The following is a 22,411-nucleotide window of genomic DNA, read 5'->3' as shown; positions in this document are numbered from 1 at the left end:
GGAATTAATACAATGATTAGAACTTAATAAGTAAGAAGGGGATTAGCCTGTTGGTTTTGACCCAGAAAACCATACAAAGTGCTAATTCTTTTTATGAGCATTCTATAGTGATTATTCCATGCCAGAGGTAATATAACTTGTCTCAGCACTCACAGTTAACAAGTCTGTGCAGTTTTCTCTCCTGGAAATAGTGCCTCTCCCTATTTTCTTCTCTATTATATTACGCTAATGTTTACTTATTTTTCTGATTCCAGATTTTACTGTCTTCTTTCATGGTTTTTTCTGACCCTCACTTCTGGGTTAGCCTCTTCTGTGAGTTCTTTTAAAACCATGTGTTTACATTATCAGAGTGCTCAGTTATCAGAACTGAACTATATTTCAGTTCCTTGAATTAGGACTGGAAGATCTGTAAGGAAGCGACCACTTCCACCTCATTCACTGCACTATCCGAGGCACTGTATTGCATGCCTGCCACATAATAGACGCTTGAAAAATATAGTTTGAATGAAGAATGACCAGTCTAGCATTGTTAGAAAGAAATAGGCTTTGGCTGACAAAACTATTCCAATGGACATGCAACCCTGCTCTCAGATCATATATGACCTGAGAACCATGTACACTTCTTTCGAGTGTACATCATAAAATGAGGTCCCCAGAACCTTATCCATTTCTGTGCTCTTCCCTGACACAGTTAATACTTTTGGTGAGCTGATCACTTTTGCCTCAAACTCTGTCCAACAAATAGGGGAGACAGAGGCAGCACATGGGTTCTGCATTCTAGGAGTATGAAGACCTCCCCATGGCTGATAATTTTTAAAATAAAGCATATTTGTACATGGAGTTGCATTTTATAAAGTCCTCTTAAAAGCTGTGGGGGCAGGAATCTGTGGTGATCATTCATCACCCTGCCCACACAGCAATTTTAAGTTACTTTAAAGGCAGTGGTCTTTTTTTTTTTTTTTTTCATCAACAAACTGATAGTTCCCCAGGTTGCTGGCAGTCTGACTAATATGTAGTGTTATTGGTGGCTGCTTAGAAACCCCCCGTTTCCCAGGATCATGTAAATTGTATTATTTTGACTCCCACTGATGAGGTGTGACTTCTGTTAACTTTTTTTTTTTTTTTTTGCGAAACTCCTTTCTTTTTGTCAAGCTTTCAAAGCACTCACTTCTCAGTAGGACTCAAAAAATTACTGAGGATATTATTAGAGTATGTGTATTTTTATGTATAACACAATCCATAAATAGCATGTATATTACAAGGAGAAACCTAGCCTCTCTTTTCCTTTTCTGTTAAAAATTGTATGTGAAATGTTTAAATGTAAGAGGGGATTTTTTGTTGGTGGTGTTATAACATAGCTCCCAAAACCTTCCTGGCACAATGCTCACCAACCATGCAGCTGGGATACTGCTGCAGATGGAGATGGTTCTTAATGCCTTGCTAGACATCATCACCCTGATATTATTGCATTTACAAAAATCAAGTTTATCTTCAAAGGATGGATATAAACGATGCTGTGATTTTCATGGGCAATGAATCCATTAAACAATTCCAAAATGATAATTGCCTAGACTGATTAATTTGGATTATGATTTTAGTGCTCTTTTTAGAAAGTTAGCTTCTCAAGGAGAGAAACAATGTTTTCTGTATATTTATATTCCTTTTAGGGCATATCAGTGTTTCATTTATAAAACAAGTATTCAATATATATTGAATTCAATTGAATATTCATTGCCTTGCATTCTGTGAAGAATTTTATCCTTATTAGAAAACATTAAAACAAAAGTACTTTTAATGATAGAACAGGCAATTATGTAGACATGGTAAAAGCCTTTTAGATATTAAAATATTCAGCAATAATATCTCAACAAAAATGTTCTGTTAGTTACTTAGGGGTATTGATATGACTACAATATGCTTTTTGAATGCACGTATTTCATAATCAAGCATAGAGATAGATGTGCAAACAAATTATAAGGGTGCTTTTTGATATGGTTTGGCTGTATCCCCACCAAAATCTCATCTTGAATTGTAGTTTCCCATAATCCCCAAGTGTGTGGGAGGGACCTAGTGGGAGGTAATTGAATCATGGGAACAGTTTCCCCTGTGTTGTTCTTGTGATAGTAAGTTCTCACAAGATCTGATGGTTTTATAAGGAGGTTTCCCTTTTGCTCAGCTTTCATCCTTCTCCTTCCTGCTGCCATGGGAAGGACATGTTTGCTTCCCTTTCTGCCATGATTATAAGTTTCCTGAGGCCTCCCCAGTCATGTTGAACTGTGAGTCAATTAAACCTCTTTCCTTTAGAAATTACCCACTCTCGAGTATCTCTTTATTAGTAGCATGAGAACAGACTAATACAGTAAATTAGTACCAGGAGTGGGGTACTGCTATAAGGATACCCAAAAATGTGGAAGTGACTTTGGAACTGGGTAACAAGGAGAGGTTGGAACAGCTTAGAGGACTCAGAAGACAGAAAAATGTGGAAAAGTTTGGAATGTCCTAGAGACTTGGAGGGCTCAGAAGACAGGAAGTTGTGGGAAAGTTTGGAACTTCTTGGAGACTTGTTGAATGGCTTTGACCAAAATGCTGATAGTGATATGGACAATGAAGTACAAGCTGAGGTGGTGAGGGAGATGAGGAGCATGTTGGGAACTGGAACAAAGGTGACTCTTGGTATGCTTTAGCAAAGAGACTGGTAGCATTTTCCTCTGCCCTGGAGATCTGTGGAACTTTGAACTTGAGAGAGATGATTTGGGGTATCTGGTGGAAGAAATTTCCAAAAAAATTCTAAATATTCAAGAGGAAGTAGAATATAAAAGTTTGAAAAATTGTCAGCCTGATGATGCAAAAGAAAAAGAAAAACCCATTTTCTGGGTAGAAATTCAAGCTGGCTGCAGATATTTACATAAGTAATGAGGAGCCAAATGTTAATCACCAAGACAATGAGGAAAATGTTTCTGGGGCATGTCAGAGAGCTTCACAGCAGTCCCTCCCATCACAGGCCCTAAGACCTAGGAGGAAAAATGGTTTCCTGGGCTGGGTCCAGGGCACCTCTGCGTTGTGCAGCCTTTGAACTGCATCCTAGTTGCTCTAGCCATGGCTAAAATGGGCAAAGGACATTGCTTCAGAGAGTGCAAGCCCCCAGCCTTGGCAACTTCCATGTGGTGTTAGTCCTGCAGGTGCACAGAAGACAAGAATTGAGGTTTGGAAACCTCTGCCTAGATTTCAGAGGGTGTATGGAAAGGCCTGGATGTCCAGGCAGTAAGTTGATGCAGGGGTAGAGTTCTCATTGAGAACCTCTGCTAGGACAGGGCAGAAACGAAATGTGGGGTCAGAGCCCCCACACAGAGTTCCCACTGGGGCACTGCCTAGTAGAACTCTGAGAAGAAAGTCACCATCCTCCAGACACCAGAATGGTATATCAACCGACAGCTTGCACCATACATCTGGAAAAGCCACAGACACTCAACGCCAGCTGTGAAAGCAGTTGGGGTGGGAGGGCTGTGCCCTGCAAAGCCACAGGGGTGGAGCTGCCCAAGGCTATGGGAGCCCACATCTTGCATCAGCATGACCTGGATGTGAGACATCAACTCAAAGGAGATCATTTTGAAACTTTAAGGTTTAATGACTCCCCTATTGAATTTCAGACTTGCATGGGTTTCTATAGCCCCTTTGTTTTGGCCAATTTATCCTTTTTGGAATGGGTGTATTTACACAATGGCTGTACCCCCATTGTATCTAGAAAGTAACAATTTACTTTTGATTTTACAGGCTCATAGGTGGAAGAGACCTGCCTTGTCTCAGATGAGATTTTGGACTTGGACTTTTGGGTTAATTCTGGAATCAGCTAAGACTTTGGGGGACTATTGGGAAGTCATGATTGTGTTTTCAAATGTGAAGACATGAGATTTGGGAGGGTCCAGGGACAGAATGATATGGTTTGGCTGTGTGTCCCCATCCAAATCTCATTTTGAATTGTAGTTTCCATAATCTCCAAGTTTGGTGGGAGGGACCCAGTGGGAAGGAATTGAATCATGGGGGTGGTTTCCCCCATGCTATTCTCATGACAGTAAGTAAGTTCTTAGGAGATCTGATGGTTTTATAAGGGGCTCCCCCATCACTCAGCTCCCGTTCTTCTTCCTGCTGCCATGTGAAGAAGGATCTGTTTGTTTCCTCTTCTGCCATGATTGTAGGGCCTCCCCAGCCATGGAGAACTGTAAGTCAATGAAACCTCTTTCCTTTATAAATTACACAGTCTCAGGTATGTCTTTATTAAGCAGCATGAGAACGGACTAATACATTCTTACTCTGAAGGCCTGGACATTTCTAAAATTTTTCAAAGGATGAGAATTGGCCACTATTGAGAATGTGCGTAAGACTGAGGTCCAGATCCTTATTTTAAGGAGGCTATCCTAAAAATCAAGAGCAATATAGTTTGCTTGGGGTAGAACTATTGCCTTGCAGAGTGCCATTTGACTGGAGAGAAAAGAGTGCCTCTATTTGAAATAAGACCATGTTTCAGCAGGATATCTCACATTTAATATTAGCAATTAAGGGAAGGCCAAGAAATCTTCTTGCTCTGGAAAATATCTCCCCTGACCCACATTTCTGTCTCCTATGTACTCATAGCTTCTTCATCACTGTCTTCCTTGGGATCTTCAGGACTAATCTCCTCATGACCTTTATCCCAAATCAGGTCAGTCATCCCAAGAAAACCACAATCAAACCTCATTACCCAAGACTCTAATCCCCAGTGGTTCTGACTCAGTTTCTAACCCTCTGTATGAGTCCATTTGGTTTACTATAACAAAATACCTTAGACTGGGTAATTTATAAATAATAGAAATTTATTACTCACAGTTCTGGAAGCTGGGAAATCCAAGATCAAGATGCCAGCCAATTTGGTGTCTGAGGAGGGCTGTTTCTTATGGATGACACCTTCTATGTGTCTTCATACATAGCGGAAGTCCAAAAAGTGGCCAAACAGACTCCCTCAAGCCCTTTTATGAAAGCACTAACACCATTCATGAGGGTTGACTCTTATGACCTAATCACCAACTCAAGACCCCAGTGCAATACTATTGCATTGGGGATTAAGTTTCAACATGAATGTTGAAGGGACACAAACATTTCAAACACCACACCCTCCATATCTCCAAAACCTCCCTGGCTCCTGAAACTCTCCTGGGCCTCTCTAAAACTAATCATCAGAAAATCTTTTACCTCGAATTGTTTTGTGAGCCTTTCTTTTATCCTCTTACACTAACAAAAACCTGGCTTTCCTCAGATGTTTCCCCAACATTCCTCACAATCACAGGCTGTTCTATCTCCCAAAACTTTCATATTATATAGACTCTGGAAACAGAGTAGATGGCATCCACATTTCTTTTTCTACTTTCACACCATTTTTCCTTTATCCTTCACAAAACCACTAGATGTCTCCAGACTATACCACTCATTATTCCATTTCTTGGGTCACTTCCTCTCATTTCTCAAAGATTTTAGCTTCTGCATCATCTTTCCTTTCCAACACTAACCCTTTTTTACTTCTTTAATAATTTCAATATACACAGTAATGATCATCACAAAACCATGGCTTTTCAGTCTTTTGAAATCTTCTCTAATAATTTTATTCTGCTTTACTTTACATACTATCATGGTCATACCCTACATCTTGTCATTACCAACAACTGTAGCACCTTTTTAGGTGTAAGTTTATATACTGTCTAAGCACCACCACCTTATATCTCTATGGCTAATACCCTTTGTAAACTCCAACTACAGCAACGCTTCACATTCATGGGGACTTTCCATCTTTCAGTCCTATATTCTTGCTTCTCACTACTCTCAGAACTTCTTCACTACATCCTAGTTTTGACTTCGTTATTGACTCCCTGGAACAGCTCAAATCAATTACTTTATTTCTCTATGCATTAATTTTTCTCATATGTAAATTAACAAAATTGCTAAAAATAATGGTAATAATCATATGGTCAACTTTTATTGGGTGTTTGCTATATGCTAAGCAATGTTTGAACCACTTATTATTTATTAATTCATTCATTCCTTACAATATATTTTTAAGTAGATGCTATTATTTCTCTTCTAGATAAGAAAAATGAGGCAGAGAGTGGGCAAATAGCTAATGTATGTAAGATGCCCTCTCATTTATGAGCTAATGGCTTATAAATATCTGGACATCCTTGGGAAAAGTGTCATTTGAATTCAGTTTTTAAAATAATGTGTTTTATTGCTGTTATTTGTACTTTTCAGTAGCTACAAGGATGAAGGCAAAACTTATCTTCTCCTCTAGACTTTGACTGTTCTTCAGATAATTTTATGTAATATGATGTACGAAATTCTAGGTAGTAGGAAAGCTGTCTAAGGGAATTATGGTGTTGCTTCATTTCCACTGCCATTATCTCACGTTAGCCAAATCTGGGCTGTCGTTATTTTGTATCAGTCATTATAATTTATTCTTATCTAGTTTTTCTACCTTCAATTTTTCCTCATTTCTCTTTTCTAGTACATTTACTATATGTAACTAAAATGATGCTTGCATTAGTTAGAACCAAAGAAAATTGCTGATATTTGGCTGTTTTTGACTAGTAAAAAAAGAGACAAGTTCATATGGTTAAACCTAGTATTAACGTAACATAGATAAAATGGTGTTATTCCCTGAACTACAATCATTTTTATAGCTCTCTATTGTCTTTATGAAAATGTTTAAACTCCTCAGCATGACATATAAGCACATGCTTTGTTGGTGATAGACTCTGAACTTGAGTGCTTGACCAGGGTTCTGAAAGCTCAAACGCCTGCAGGGACCAAATGAATGGTGTAAATGTTTGACATGACTTGGAGCATGACTGAGGAATGGTGCATATCGTGTGTGGTGACTGTGAGGCAGCATGTCCTCTTTGAAGGAGCTATTCCAGTAAACTGTTTCCATGGTTCCATAGTTTTGATCTTTCAGAAATTTAGAGTTTTACCTGTAATTTAATTTTTCTCAATAATACCAGCAAACATATACATAACACATATATGGGCTATGCATTATTTCAAGCTCTTTTCAATGCGACAGCTAATTCAAAAATTTAGCAATCATTGTACAGTCAAAACATAATCTGTCTATGAATAAAATCTGGTCTGAAAGCTCCTAGTTATGGCTCCTTCCTTTAGACACTTCTGCTAACATATGGGATGACTCCCAATCTCAGACAAATCAGTCACTCTCACACCTCCCAGTTTTTGCTCCTGTGGTGTCCTCTGCATTGAATTATTTTCCTTCTTTCCCAACTACCTTTCCCCACCTCAACTTCAATTGACAGCTTTCTCTTAATTTTTTTAAAATCTATTTTAAAAAAATTAAACCTTCCTGATCTTCATCATAGCCTTAAACAGTTATTTCCTTCTTTCTTTCATGACACTTTTTCAGCACACAGCTCAGGGCTTACACGTCATAGGCATTCAGAAATGTTTACTGAATAAGTGGGTGACTATTCTAAATAATTATATTTAAAGCCCATTCATATATTTAAAAAACATATTTGGCCACTTATTATGCCAGACATTGCTTTAAGAGTCTAAAATCCTTTTATTAAATGTATAAGTAATACCTCATAAACTTTCTAGGTCTATAGTTTCCCAAAGCATCAGTTGTGACATTATTTCATCATTTGCTGAAACTCCTTACAATCTAAAGCCAGTTCCTTGGAAGTCTCTACTAATGCTCAATGAATATTGGATTCCATGCCATCTTGAAATGGCAGTTAGGTAGCAAGATGCAATTTCTGAAAGCTGATTCTTTCCACAAGCTCAACAAGCCTTGTTTGACAGCTTCCACTAGCTGTATGGAAAAACAGAGAGAGAGGGAGTTGCAATCAAATTGCTTATCTAATGCTACATGACAATCTAGTGACAGGGTTTATTTAAGAATACACAGACTGCTTTGTTACACACACACACACACACACACACACACACAGAAACTTAGATGATAAGAGTGACATCGGAAACATGGCAGAATAGGAATTCTCCAGCTTCACTTACTCCCTACCCCCTCCCCACTGGCCCCCAAATCAAACAAGCAACTACCCACAAGCAAGAATACTACTATGAATAGCTTAGAATTCGGGAGTGAGACTCAGACACTCCCTTGGGCTACAGAGTAAAAACCTATGATTGAACAGCAAGAGAATGAGTTTCTTTGACCATGCCATCACTACCTCAATCCTGCAGAGCTCTACAGAGGATTCCCCTGGACCCATGGTTTCTACAGTGGGAAAAGTGAGTTGGAAGCAGATATCCATCTTCTCCACCATTCTGGGAACCTTTACAGGAGGTTTACTTCAGTCTTGTCCCACAGGAAACATTAGGAATCTGGCAGGGCCAGGCCACCTGGGTTCAGTTAGAAACAAAGAACAGAGGTGGGACTCACATTGACAAAACATAGATATTGGTGGTTCCTCTGTATTCCAGCCAACAAAGGTGCCACACCAGAGAAGCCAGCCACAGTATTATGCTGCAGGAAACATGTTCCATGGGTTTTCTAGGGTCAAATCCCTATCCATCTTCTCCACACAGCCCAGGTGCTCTTCCATAGGTTGTGAGGCAACTGTAGGTCTGTGATTTCCCATGGGTGGAACATCTGGTCTTGCCCAATGTCCAATCTTAACGACAGAAAAATAACCCAGCTAAGTTCTGGTGCTCACGTTAGTTCAGCCCAGATTGGAAAGCAATTGCAGGTCAACAGTTACTCACAGAGTGAACATCTGGCTCTGTCCAAATCTACTGAAGGAGAGGTGATCCAAGTAAGCACATATGATCTTGTTAAGTCTTCCCAAAGCCAGAAGACAACTGCAGGTCAGTGATTACCCATGAAGGGAGCATCTGGCCCTGCTCAACCCAAGCTGCAGAGCAATGACTCCACAAAACCTTGGTGTTCTGCTTAAGCCTACCCTAGGTCAGAAGGCAAGCCCAAGTCTAAACATATCTGTGGAGAATGGCCTCTGGTCTTGACCATCTTGTATGGCTGAACAGCAACATCAGAGACCTCATCCAGCCTTGGAACCCATCACACAGCCTTGCACAAGTATAGATATAAAATAACAGTACCATTAAGCCAGGGAAAACAACCCATAGCCCCGCCTGATCAAAGACCATTGCAGAGTCCAGCCAGCAGTCCCACCTGATGGTAGAGTACAGGCAGTGGTCTCAATGGACCATAGAGCAGCCAGCCATACCATTTGACTTGATTATAGGAAGTGACCCAGCCCAACTAGAGAACTTGACACCAAGGCCTGCATGTCTGGGATTGCTACCAGCTGGTCCATCCAGAATCCCAAGGTAGACTAAATTGTAAACATCTATTACCAACAAAGAACACCTGCAAAGGCCAAAAGAGGTAGCCATCCCCTCAAATGCAGGGGTATAAAAATAAAAACACAAGAATTATGAAAAATCAGGGAAATATGACATCACCAAAAGAAACTAATAAAGCTTATTAATCTGCCAAGAAGAAATGGAGATCTATAAAATTACTGACAAATAATTTACAATAAATGTCTTAAAGAACTTCAGGGAACTATGAGAAAATATGGGTAGAAAATTAAATAAAACTTGCAAAATGATTCATGAACAATAGTTTGACATAGAAATAAAAAGAATAATTATAAGAAAAGCAAACAAATATAAATCATAGATATAAATAATACAATAACCTGAAAATTCAATAGAAAGCTTCAGCTGCAAACTTAATCAAACAGAATAAAAAATCAATGAGTTTGAAGACAGGAGATTTTAAATTATACAATCAGAGAAGCAAAAAGAAAAAGGAGTAGGCCAGGTGAAGGGGATCACGGCTGTAATCCCAGCACTTTGGGAAGCAGAAGCAGGTGGATCGCTTGAACTCAGGATTTCAAGACCCGCGTGGGCAACATGAAGAAAAAGCCCATCTGAGGCTGGGCGCAGTGGCTCACGCCTGTAATCCCAGCACTTTGGGAGGCTGAGGCGGGTGGATCACGAGGTCAGGAGATCGAGACCATCCTGGCTAACATGGTGAAACCCCGTCTCTACTAAAAATACAAAAAATTAGCCAGGCGTGGTGGCAGGCGCCTGTAGTCCCAGCTACTAGGGAGGCTGAGGCAGGAGAATGGCGTGAACCTGGGAGGCAGAGCTTGCAGTGAGTGGAGATTGTGCCACTGTACTCCAGCCTGGGCGACAGAGTGAGATTCCATCTCAAAAAGAAAAAAAGCCCATCTGAAAATAGAAAAATTAGCCATGTGTGGTGAGGCATACCTATAGTCCCAGTTACTTGGGAGGCTGAGGTGGCAGGACCACTTGAGCTTGGGACATGTAGGTTGCAGTGAGCTAAGACTAGGCCACTACACTCCAGCCTGGGCCACAGAGTGAGACTCTGTTTCAAAAAAGAAATAAAAAACACCTACAGGAATTATGGGACACCATCACAAATTAACCTTCTCGTAATAAGAATTAATGAAGGAAAAGAGAGAAGAAAAGGCCTAGAAAACATATTTTTATAAATAATAGTTGAAAATTTCCCAAATTTGGGGAAAGATGACATCAAGAAACAGGAAGCTCAGAGATCACCAATCAAATTCAACATAAAGAGGAGTTCACCAGATATATCACAAACAAATTATAAAAAATTAAAGACAATGAATACTTAAAGTAGCAAGGCAAAAGAAACATATCGCATTCAAAGCAGCCCTAATTTGGTTTTCAGGAGATTTCTCAGGAGAAACCCTACAGGCCTGGAGAGAGGGGAATCATATATTCAAAATGCTGAAAAAAATATTTTACCAAGCAACACTGCCCTTCAGAAATGAGGGAGAAATAAAACTTTCACAGACAAACTAAACCTAAGGGAGTCCGTGACCACTAGGCCTGTTTTATAGGAATAGCTAAGGGTAGTTCTTCAAGCTGAAATGAAAGGCTGCTAATTAATAACAAAAACATATAAAAGTAAACAAGTCAATAGTGTAAGTAATACATAGTAACACTCAGAATTCTCTAATACTCAAGAGTTGCGTATAAAGAAATTTTATCCCTATTAGGAAAAATAAGAGACAAAATTTTTAAAAACAGCTATACTTACAACACATTTTAAGAGATACAAATCACAAAAAATAAAATTTGACATCAAAATCACATAAGATTGGGGGAGAGGGAGTGAACATGTAGAACTTTAGGTGATTAAAGTGAAGTTGTTGTCAGCTTATGGTAGCCTGTTTTGAGGATATATAAGCCTCATTTTTACCACAGAGAAAAAAACCTATAGTAGTTGCACAAAATATAAAAAGGATTCAAAGCAAACCATCACAGGAAACCATCAAACCACAAAGAAAGAGAGCAAGAGAGGATGAAAGAAACAAAAGACGCAGAAAACAGTCAGAAAACAAAATACAAAATGATGGTAGCAGGTCCTTACATATCAATAATTACTGTGAATGTAAATTGATTAAATTTTCTAACAAAAAGATGTAGAGTGGCTGAATGGATTAAAAGCAATATCTAATCATATGCAATTTACAAGAGATTCACTTTACTAATAAAGATACATATAAGAATGAACATGAAGAAATGGAAAAAGATATTCCACATAATTGGAGACTGAAATAGAAGAGAGGTAACTATATTTACACCACACAAAACAGACTGTCAAAAACTATAAAAAGAGAAAAAGAAGGTCCTTATATAATGATAAAGGGGTTAATTCACCAAGAAGACATAATAATTGTAAATATATGTGTACCCAATAGTGGAGCACCTAAATATATACATCAAATAAAATCAACATGTTGAGATACATGCATTCCCGTGTTCATTGCAACATTGTTCACAATGGCCAAGATATGAGAAGGACATAAACGTTCATCAGTGTATAAATTGATAAAGAAAATGTGACATAGTTACATTTTTAACTTACCAACAGAGATACATTCTGAGAAATGTGGTGTTAGGTAATTTCATTGTTATGCAAACATCATAGAGTATATTTATACCTAGCAAGTATAGCCTACTACACACCTAGGATGTGTGGTATAGTCTATATCTCCTTGGCTACAAACCTTTAGAGCATGTTACTATACTGAATACTTTAGGCAATTGTAACAAAATGGTAAGTATTTGTGTATCTAATTACATCTCACTATAGAAAAGTTACAGCACAAAAAAAACTAATATGCAAACTAATCTTATGGGACCACAATCTTATATTTGGTCTGTCCTGATCAAAACATCATTATGCAGTACATGACTATATTTACAAAACGGAATATCATTAAGCCTTAAAAAAAGAAGTCTTGTCATTTGCAACAAGATGGATGAAGCTGGAGGACATTATGTGCTAAGTGAAATAAGCTAGGCACAGAAAAACAAATACTACATGATCTCACTTATATGTGGAATCAAATAAAGTTTAATTTATGAAGTAGAGAGTAGAACAATGGTTGCCAGAGGCTGAGGGTGTAGGGAAGGAGAGAATGAGAAGTTGTTATTAATCAAAGCCTACAAAGTTTTGAAGAAACAAGAGAAATAGGTTTTGAGATCTAATGCACAGCAAGATGACTATAGTCAATAATAATGTAGTACATATTTCAAATAAGAGTAAATTTAAAATGTCTCACTATAATTATGACAGGTAAATTAGGTGATAAATATGTTAACTAATTTGATTAAATCATTCTACACTGTACATGTATATCAAAGCAATACATTGTACCCCATAAATATATACCATTAATATTTGTCAATCAAAAATAATATTAATAATAGTTAAAAATAAAGATAATGAACACTAGGAAAGAAATATGAGGCAAAGAGAAAATAATGTTAGAGGCATCACAGGAACTAGGAATGAGGCTATTAAAACACACACACACACGTTGAAACACCCTTTAAAGTTGGGTAAATTATTGTCTAAAATCATATTTCCAAGTTGTCAGATTGCTACACCTCAAATGGGAACAAAGACACTACTGCTATGTATTAGTTTATATTGCTGAGTAACAAATCATCTCAGATTTAGCAGCTAAAAAACACATATTTATTATCTTAGAGTTTCCATAGGTCAGGAGCCTGAACACAGCTCAGTTGGTGCTCAGGATCTTACACAGCTATAATAAAGGTGCTGGCAAGGCTGAATTCTTGTCTGGAGGCCAAACAGGGGTAGAATTCATCTCCAAGCTAGTTCAGGTTGTTGTCAGAATTAATTTTCTTGCAGCCGTATGACTGAAGGCCCCAGAATTTTGCTGGCTATTGGCTGGTAGTTGCCATTAGGTCCTAGAGGTCATCTACAGTTATTTGACACATGGCTGGTTACTTCATGAAGGCTATGAGGGGAGTTTCTCTTCCTAGAAAAAGCCCAGTCTTCCTTTTAATGGATTAGGTCTGATTAACACAGTGTCATCCAGAATAATTTTCCCTTTGATTAAATGAAAATCAACTTATTTGGGACTTAATTACATCCACAAGACCCCATCACCCTTGTCATATTCTACTGGCTAGAGACATGTCACAGGTTGTTATGGGCTGAGTTCTGTCCTTCCCAAAATTCATGTTGAAGCTCTAACACACAGTACCTCAGAATGTGACTAAATTTAGAGATAGTGCCTTTAGAGAGGTAAGTAAGTTTAAATGAGTTTATTATGGTGGGCCCTAATCCAATATGACTGGTCTCCTTTTAAGAAGAGGAGATGAGGCACAGCCATATATAGAAGAAAAACCCTGTGAAGACACAAGAAGATGGGTATTAATAACCCAAGAAGAGACATCTCAGAAGAAATTAACCTTGCCAACACTTTGATCTCAGATCTCAAGCCTTCAGGACTGAGAAAATTAATTTTTGTTGTTTAAATTATCCATTCTATGGTACTTTGGTACTGCAGCCTGGCAAACTAATATGAAGGTGTATTAGTCTGTTCTTACCTTGTTCATAAAGACATACCTGGGACTGGGTAATTTATAAAGGAAAGAGGTTTAATTGACTCACAATTCCACATGGCTGGGGAGACCTCAAAATCATGGAAGAAAGTGAAGGGGTAGCAAGACATGTCTTATGTGGCACCAGGAAAGACAGAGCTTGTGCAGGAGAACTCCCATTTATAAAACAATCAGACATCATGAGATTCATTCACTACCACGAGAACAGTATGGGGGAAACCACCCCCATGATTCAATTATCACCACCTGGCCCCACCCTTGACATGTGGGGGTTATTACAATTAAAGGTGAGATTTGGGTGGGGACACAGCCAAACTATATCAGCAGGTCCAGCCCAAACACAAGGCCTGAAGGGTTCTATAGGGCATGAACACCAGGGGGCAGGAATCATGTGAGCCACCTGGGACCTGCTATCTATGAGGTAGAACCCCAAACAGCTTTATCTGGAGAAGAAGGATGTAGACATTCTCAATATTTGTCAATTTTAGGGTTTCCTTGATTTACTTGTCTACCACTTAAAAGCCAATGAAATATGAGCAAAAGTATGCAGTATCACTTCCAGGATGAGCCATGTAATGATAGTGCTTAATTCTCTAGCTCTTCTTTCCCTTACCATGGAGTCCCTCAAACTTCTGCAGTGGTAGCATCCTAAAGTGGTGAACTCCATCAGCCTTGGGCCCTGAACAGTTATCATGAGCAAAGTCTTCCTTACCAAATCAAGCTAAATATGTGCCATGAGCAATAAATTAGCTTATGTTATTTTAAGTGACTGAGATTTTGGAGTTGTTTATTGCAACACTATAATCTAGCTTAACCTGATAAATGAATGAGATAGAGTAAAGTCATATACCATTAATAAACTTGAGCAATTATAATGACTAAACAGTGAAAACAAAGTACTTTTTTACATTTCTACAAAATTGTGAAGGGAAGTGGCTGCTTCTGTAACATCCAATAAATTGCTATCAGAAGTTTGTATAACAACTGAGATTGGTGAAATAATAATCTGGAGTTCAGATGAGAATAAGACATACCCCCAAAATACTTCCTCTGATAAACAGTTTATATAAACAAACAAATCCTCTGAGTCATCAGTTCCTACGATAGCATTGCATTTAACACTCCAATATTGTGGAAGAATAGAACTAGATACTACAGTCTTAGAAAATTCACTAGAGCTTTGAAATGAATGATCCTCAAGGTGAATTAAAATTCTGTACCATATTGCTTCAAGCCTTGATTTTTATTTCACTTTTTTGTTTCACTCTCAAGTGTCTTGAATCTTTCTTTTTTCATTTTTCTACAGTGGTTTTTGTCTAAATAGAACACTGAGAAAATAAATATTTAATTGTTTTTTCCTGGTTTGAGATCAAGAAAAATGAAGTTGAGGAGGACTTACAAGGGTGTGCCTTTTGTATAACTGTAAAAAGGAGTTGCAGTGAGGCACAGGTGAAGCAATGAGAAAGAAATGAAGGAGTGAGATGGAAAAAGCCTTTGCAATGAGATTAATTTTTAATTCCTAACTACCATCCATGAATGAAAGCAGACAGACCCGTTCTATGGAGTCATCTTTGCCTTTCTGTGCAGTGCGGTCTTCAGATAAATGTGTTCAGGTGGCAATACTTTAGCTTAAATAAAAGGGAGGGTGTCTATCTTGTCTAATAGAAGGGAAGTCTTGCAATTTATCCCATTTTGGCAAATGACATAATAATGTGTCAAATTCTGTAGCCTATCCCCTTTGTGAGAAGCAGTTCACGTTCTCATTCCAGTCCATCATACCCACTGAAGAGTCCCCTGGAAATGTTAATGCCACGTGGAAAAGATCAATCTATTTTGGTTAGGAGGCTATGAGAAAGAAGAGAGATGTGGGGAAGCATGGAGAAGAAAGAATATAGATTAGACAGCCTGTTTCCTCTGCTAATACTTCTCTTCTCTCTCTTTCTCTCTCTCTCTCTATATATAAATATATATATATATACACATTTCATATGTGTATATATATACATATACACATTTCATATGTGTGTGTATATATATACATATACACATTTTGTACATGTGTGTGTATGTGTGTGTATATATATATATATATATATATATATAATCAATTAGCAGAGAATCAAGCCAGTAAGTATTCTTGTTACTATGGAGACCAAACTGGAGCCTGGGGAAAATAAAAATTTTGATTTTTGAATGTTTACATTTTGCTACCATTCTTGAATTTTTAAAAATTTCTTAAATACTTTAATTAGAAGCATTTAACACCTACTGTGAAATGGGTTTGATTAAGTCTAGACAAGCACAGAATTTTTAATGTGTGTCTCTTTGTTACCCCACAGATGTACAGATGTGTCTACTTTACCATTTTGAAAAGAAAGAAGTTCTGAAAGTACATATTCCACTTCCTGAACACTGAAAGAAGTACAGTATTTTACTCCATTTGAGCATATTTATATTCTTAAAGTTTGAGTAAACAAATGAGAAGTTTAAGTGAAACCAAGGAGAAAGCTAAGGGGAAAAATGGCAATAAATTACTTCTGTGTGTGATAACTCTGCATATTTGAAGGTTTGTATGTGTACATGTGGACTACTTTACCCTTAGTAGAAGAGAAACGTACAATGGAAATTGTCATTTTACATCTTAAAAATAACCTGGAAATTGAAAACAAGTTTTTAAATTGCTTGCTTAAATGTAGGATGATTGATTAATTTTAGCTTCAGTAATTTTCAAGCATTCTTTTAGATAAACTGCTTTTTAAACTTTGAACTATAAACCATTATCTTTAAGAAGTCAGATGAAGCACAATTTATGAATGATATTCAGGATTGATGGATGATTCGGGATTCAGCAATTCAGGATGATATTCAGAATATTCAGGAAAATATTCAGGATTACTGTCATATGCATGAAAAGGAATAATAGGATTCCAGTAGTATTAATACCAAGGTTTGTAAGAATGTTTAAACATGGCTGTCAATGTCAATGTCAAGGACAGAATCCTTCTATGTTTTCCCAACTCCTATTTGCAATTCATTTCAATTAGTCCTTTTGATTTTTAACATTTAATTTTGTTCACATGTATCTGCATTTTTCACCTCTATTCCTGTCCTTTTCTATCATCTCATCCCTACCCCACTGCACTTGCCCCCAAACAGTCTCCATGCCTTTATCATTACCCACCTATAATCCATTTCTCATATTTTGATAGGGTACTACTTACAAGACATAAATTCAATTGGATCAGTTGATCAGTTTCACACTTAGAATACTTCAAGGGGTCATCCTTAGCACAAAGAGCAATATGCATAATAAGGCTTAAGAGTTCCTGCAGGATCTGGTTCCTGCTCCTCCTCCCCAACCCTTGTATCTTGCTTTCTTCTTGTACCTCTGTAGGTTCTCCATCTTACAGCCTCTTGGGCTGATTTTCTCTTACAATGATATATCATATTTCTTCCTGTCTTGAGGACTTTGCACTTGCTGTTCCATGTGTGTGAAGTGTTCTTCTTCTATTTTCCTGCATACCTGCCATACATCCTTCAAGTCTCATCCCAAATGTCAATTCTACAGAGTCCAAGAAACCACTTCATAGACCCCAGACAAGACCTATTGTACACTTGCATGACACTTTATACTTTTTCTTTATAGTACCTTTATATTGTAATTATAAATTGTGCTATTATGAATGTTCACAGTCACAAAGTACAAATGTGTACAAAGACATAATTTCCTTCACTTCTGTCCAACAGGATTTAGCTCCTGGGATTCCATTTCCATTTGTGGTGCAATTAAAGCTTGCTACAATCTTCTTACAACTTTTTTAGTCCCTTTCACAAAAGTACTATTCTTTCAATTTAAGGGCCTTCTCTCCCCCATCTCTTCCCTTTTCCCGGGAGGAAATGAGTTCTTGGATCTGAGAGGGAAAGGGATACCTTATTCACAATGGTTCTCTCTAACCTGTGCTGAGATCAATTTGTTCCTACTTATGCTGGAATTTATTGCTGCTACTCCTGATCCTGCAATAATCTCTTATTGGGACATCCATGCTCTCTGTCCTATTTCAATCCTACCCTGGAGACCTACTGGACTGATTTTAGGACTTGATTTTCTTTTGGTTGGCAAGGGCTGGGAGTGAGGAAGGTTGCTTTCAAACTTAGTTGATTTTCTATTTCTGCTATGGTCAGTGTTGGTGCCTCCACAAAATATATCAAAATCCTAACCATTAAGGTGATGGTATTAGGAAGTAAGGCCTTTGGGAGGTGATTATGTCATGGGGTGGAGCCCATATGAATGAGATTTGTTCACTTATTAAAGAAGAGAAATCCCCTCTCAATCCTTCCAACATTCGAGGACACAGTGATAAAGTACCATCTATGAACTAGGAAGTGGGTCCATTCCAGACATTGAATCTGTCTTGATCTTGGAATTTACAGCCTCCAGAATAGTGAGAAATACACTTCCATTGTTTATAAGCTATCCAGTCTGTGGTATATCATTAAAGCAATCAGAATGGACTAAGACAATATCCCACTAGAGTCTGCTGCACTCTGTGAGGCTGCCTGCAGGCCCATTATCCTAGACATCTTACTCAGCCACAGGGTTGTGGTGCCATGTAGAATCTGGCTTTCCTGTAAGTCTTGCCTTCTTCCCAGGATGCAACAAAGGCAGGGAGATCATGCTCTAGCCTAATTTTCTCTGGTTTTGCCTCAGAGGAAGCAGAGTCATGGGGCCCTTTCTGTGCAAACCATAATAACCACAGGGTTACTCTTTTGCTCTCTCCTTCAGTTCTGAAGCTCCTATTTCCAGGCAAAAAAAGTGGAAATATTTCTTATTAAATGCTTTTCATCTGCGATGAGAAAAGATCGGGTGCATATAGGGTGGTATGGCCGTCAACTTCATTGAATGCCATTCTAATAGAAAGTTATGGATAAACTTTGCGCCCACCTCCTTAATATATTGCCTACTCTTGATATTCAGAGTCAAGCTTTCATTTTAAGCCTCTTCGCACTGGCTTTCAAGGCAATTATTCCTGTAATTAGCTTTAAAAAAAGCCATTCAGAAACTCAGCTTACTATTTTTTTTCAAGCTGATTAATCCTCTCCTGGGACAAAAAGGATAATTTTGAGAAAAAAAATCAACTTGGTTGTTTATCAAAATATTATCTTTCTACATATGGTTGATTTTTGAGTCTTCTATAGAATTTCAAGCTCTCCAAGGTCAATAGTCAGGTTTTTGTTATACTATTATATCTCCTAGTTCACATTAGTGTATTTTATTAATAAGCATTTTTGAAGAAATGAATATACAAATAAGTGTCAACCAAGAAGAGGTGAAAGAACAGACTGCAAATGAGTAAGACAATTGGGGTGTTAGGAATTGCAATTTGGGAGACACAGATCTGTCTGGAAGCCAAATTGTGTTCTGAAGAGAGGGAGTGGGACAGGGATTTTTAAAAGGAAGCGGAGGGTGATTACATAAGTTATTTTGAAATAATTATTATTGACAAAGGCAACTGGCATAAACACAAGTCCATAGTTCATTGGTTTTTGCTATTCAAGACTTGCAGCACTGGTGAAATTCAGCTATTTTTCAGGATGTTGGGGTTGTGGCACTTTGGTTCAGTTAAATGGTTCAACCAAGTTACTGTTTTTTTTTTCAAGGTTGCAGGTTGTGCAGGCAGTCTTTCTTAGAATGACTACACCCAAATCCATTTTAGAAGTCTGAACCAGAATGACACCATTCTGTATATCATATTTCATACAGAAATCACAGCAAAGGGAAACAAATTCATAGTTCACTGTTGGTAGGTTGAATCCAGTCTTCCAAGTAGAAATATTGTAAACTCTATTAGAGTGGGTTGTTTGACTTGGGGGCAACCTATTTCTACCACCTATCCTAATATTAGAATCTTACGTAACCTTAGGCCTGTTTTCAGGGGAAAAGGCCATGGTCTTCTTTAGTCTTTATCTGCATAGAAAGAAGAAAGAGATAAGAACATATATGTCAACAGGGAAAAACTTATAAGATACAGAAAGGGTACAGGAGACAGACAACATCAGAGGCATGGCTGAGCTTCCTTGCAAATAAAAAAAGGTCATGGGTCATTTTGTTGCAATGACTGTGTGGATAAAAGTCGAAAAGAAAAGAACCACATTTATTTATTTATTTATTTATTTATTTATTTATTTATTTATTTATTTATTTATTTACTTTTGAGACAGTTTTGCTCTATTGCCCAGGCTGGAGTGCAATGAAGCGATCTCGGCTCACTGCAGCCTCCACCTCCCGAGTTCAAGCAATTCTGCCTTAGCCTCCCGAGTAGCTGGGATTACAGTCATGTGCTACCACACCTGGCTAATTTTTGTATTTTCAGTAGAGACAGGGTTTCTTCATGTTGGTCAGGCTGGTCTGGAACTCCTGACCTCAGGTGATCCGCCTGCCTCAGCCTCCCAAAGTGCTGGGATTACAGGCATGAGCCACCACGCCCGGCCTATTTATTTCATTTTTAATGCACGATAACCTATAGTTTGTAAATGCCTCTCAGCTGGTGACTTGAAACATGATAAATATTCCTTTTCGGGGGGTAAAACAGAGAGGTTGAAGAGAGAGCTTCCTTCTTTCTGCCTACAATTTTTTTTTCATTAGAGCTTTATAGGGAATATTAAGCCTAAACTGGCCAAAAAAGCAACTAATCTTTTTACCATGTGTGACAGCAAGCAAATGCTGGGGCATGGCCAGCTTACAGAAGCATATAGTTTTGGGACTTAGAATCAGTATGTAAAATAAAGTTCCATCTTTGTTTTTTCACTTACTTTTTGTTACTGGTTTTTATAGTAAGAGGAATTTTTAGTGAAAAGTTTCCATTTTAGAGGTCAAGTCCCTCTTTGCTTTATTTTGACCACAATTCAGATTTCCCAAAGAAAACACTACAGAGAAAAATAAAACTAAACTGCCTCACAGTGCAGCACAGTTTAAAAAGAGGTTTGGGAAAATAACCAAAGAAACATTCGGGGGGGTTTCTTAAGACCATCAAGAAATGTTAAAGGCTTAAAATTCAACTTAGATGATAATATTAGAGCTATAAACAATTGTTGAAATAATTTTGTCCATTATGCATAGTAATCACTTCATGTAGTGATTTGCTTGAGGTCAAACTGTAATTCAGTGACATATTCTAGGGCAGAGGTGGTTTTCTCTTTTTTTTTTTTTCTTGATTCCTCAATAAGCCAGCCAGACTCTCTAGTCAAGTAAAGTAAACATGGGAATGGAAGGGGGAAGAAATCTGGAGCCATGTTATTTGACAGACATGACCTAAAGAAAATCCATAAATTTTGGTTAAAATGCCTAAATGAGCCTTGACTGGCCCTTGTCCTTCTAGAGGACTTTTTCATTCCCAAGTAGAATCCATGAGCAATCTGTCCAATATCCTTCCAAAAATTTCTTTTTGGTTAAGTTAACCAAAGCCTGTTTCCATTGTTTACAAAGAAAAATGATACATATCTTTTTGGCATATTCTTGTACTGCAGGGTTTCTGCAGGGTTTCTCAAAGTTCTTTTGTATGCTAGTGTAAATATTCAAAGGGAGTTATACATGTGGCAATTCCTATATTTATTTGACCTTTTCTTATAAAACCTAATTTGAGGTTTTTTTCCAGAACACACTCTGGAAAACACTGCATTATAACATTGCTGTCCCCTGAGGCACTGCCTCAACCCTAGAACTGATTATCAACTTACTTTGAGAGCTTTAAGAGCCTCTCTTATTTACCAAATAAAGGTGCTGCAATTTTATATTATGAGGGTAGTGTAAGCTCTGTGCTGTAATGTTGCAACATTCAGTTAGGACATTGATAACAATTTTATATGAGGCATTCTAGTTGAACTTTCTGGGTAGGGTTCCAGACTTTCTCTGATTTAGTTTTTGTTGTATTATGGATTCATATACATTCTGGACAATGTTCCGTCCTTCAGTTTCCCTTGAGATGAAACAGAAAAGAATGATACTAACCTGATATCTCCCTCAGCACTGGCAGGTTGAATTAGGTAATGCCTGCAATGTGGCTTGAATTCTTCAGAGAGATTTTAAAACACCAACAATGAATGTTATAGAAATGACTGAAAAGCACTTCTCATATATTTTAATCCAATGTTTAGTATTTGCATAACCAGTCTATTAAATCCTTTTGAGTAGGATATGGGAATGACAAAGTCATAGAGACTGCTTCATGACTGTCTTTTCCAAAAGAAAAGAGAAAAATACAAGTCAGAATTCCAGTTCACACTGAGCTCTGCACATGCTTAAGTCTGACCTCGTAGTAGGGCTATTGCTGCCCACTAACCCTGATAGTGGCGATATAGATTGCTCTACAATTAACATGAGTGGTGGGTGCATGTAATCGGGCAGTGTTATGGGCCATCTTTATAGCATGTCCTATCTCTACTGCATGCC

The sequence above is a fragment of the Pan paniscus genome, chromosome 1, assembly GCF_029289425.2.
Source record: "Pan paniscus chromosome 1, NHGRI_mPanPan1-v2.0_pri, whole genome shotgun sequence".
In the NCBI taxonomy this organism is placed as follows: domain Eukaryota; kingdom Metazoa; phylum Chordata; class Mammalia; order Primates; family Hominidae; genus Pan; species Pan paniscus.
This window is presented reverse-complemented; position numbering follows the sequence as displayed.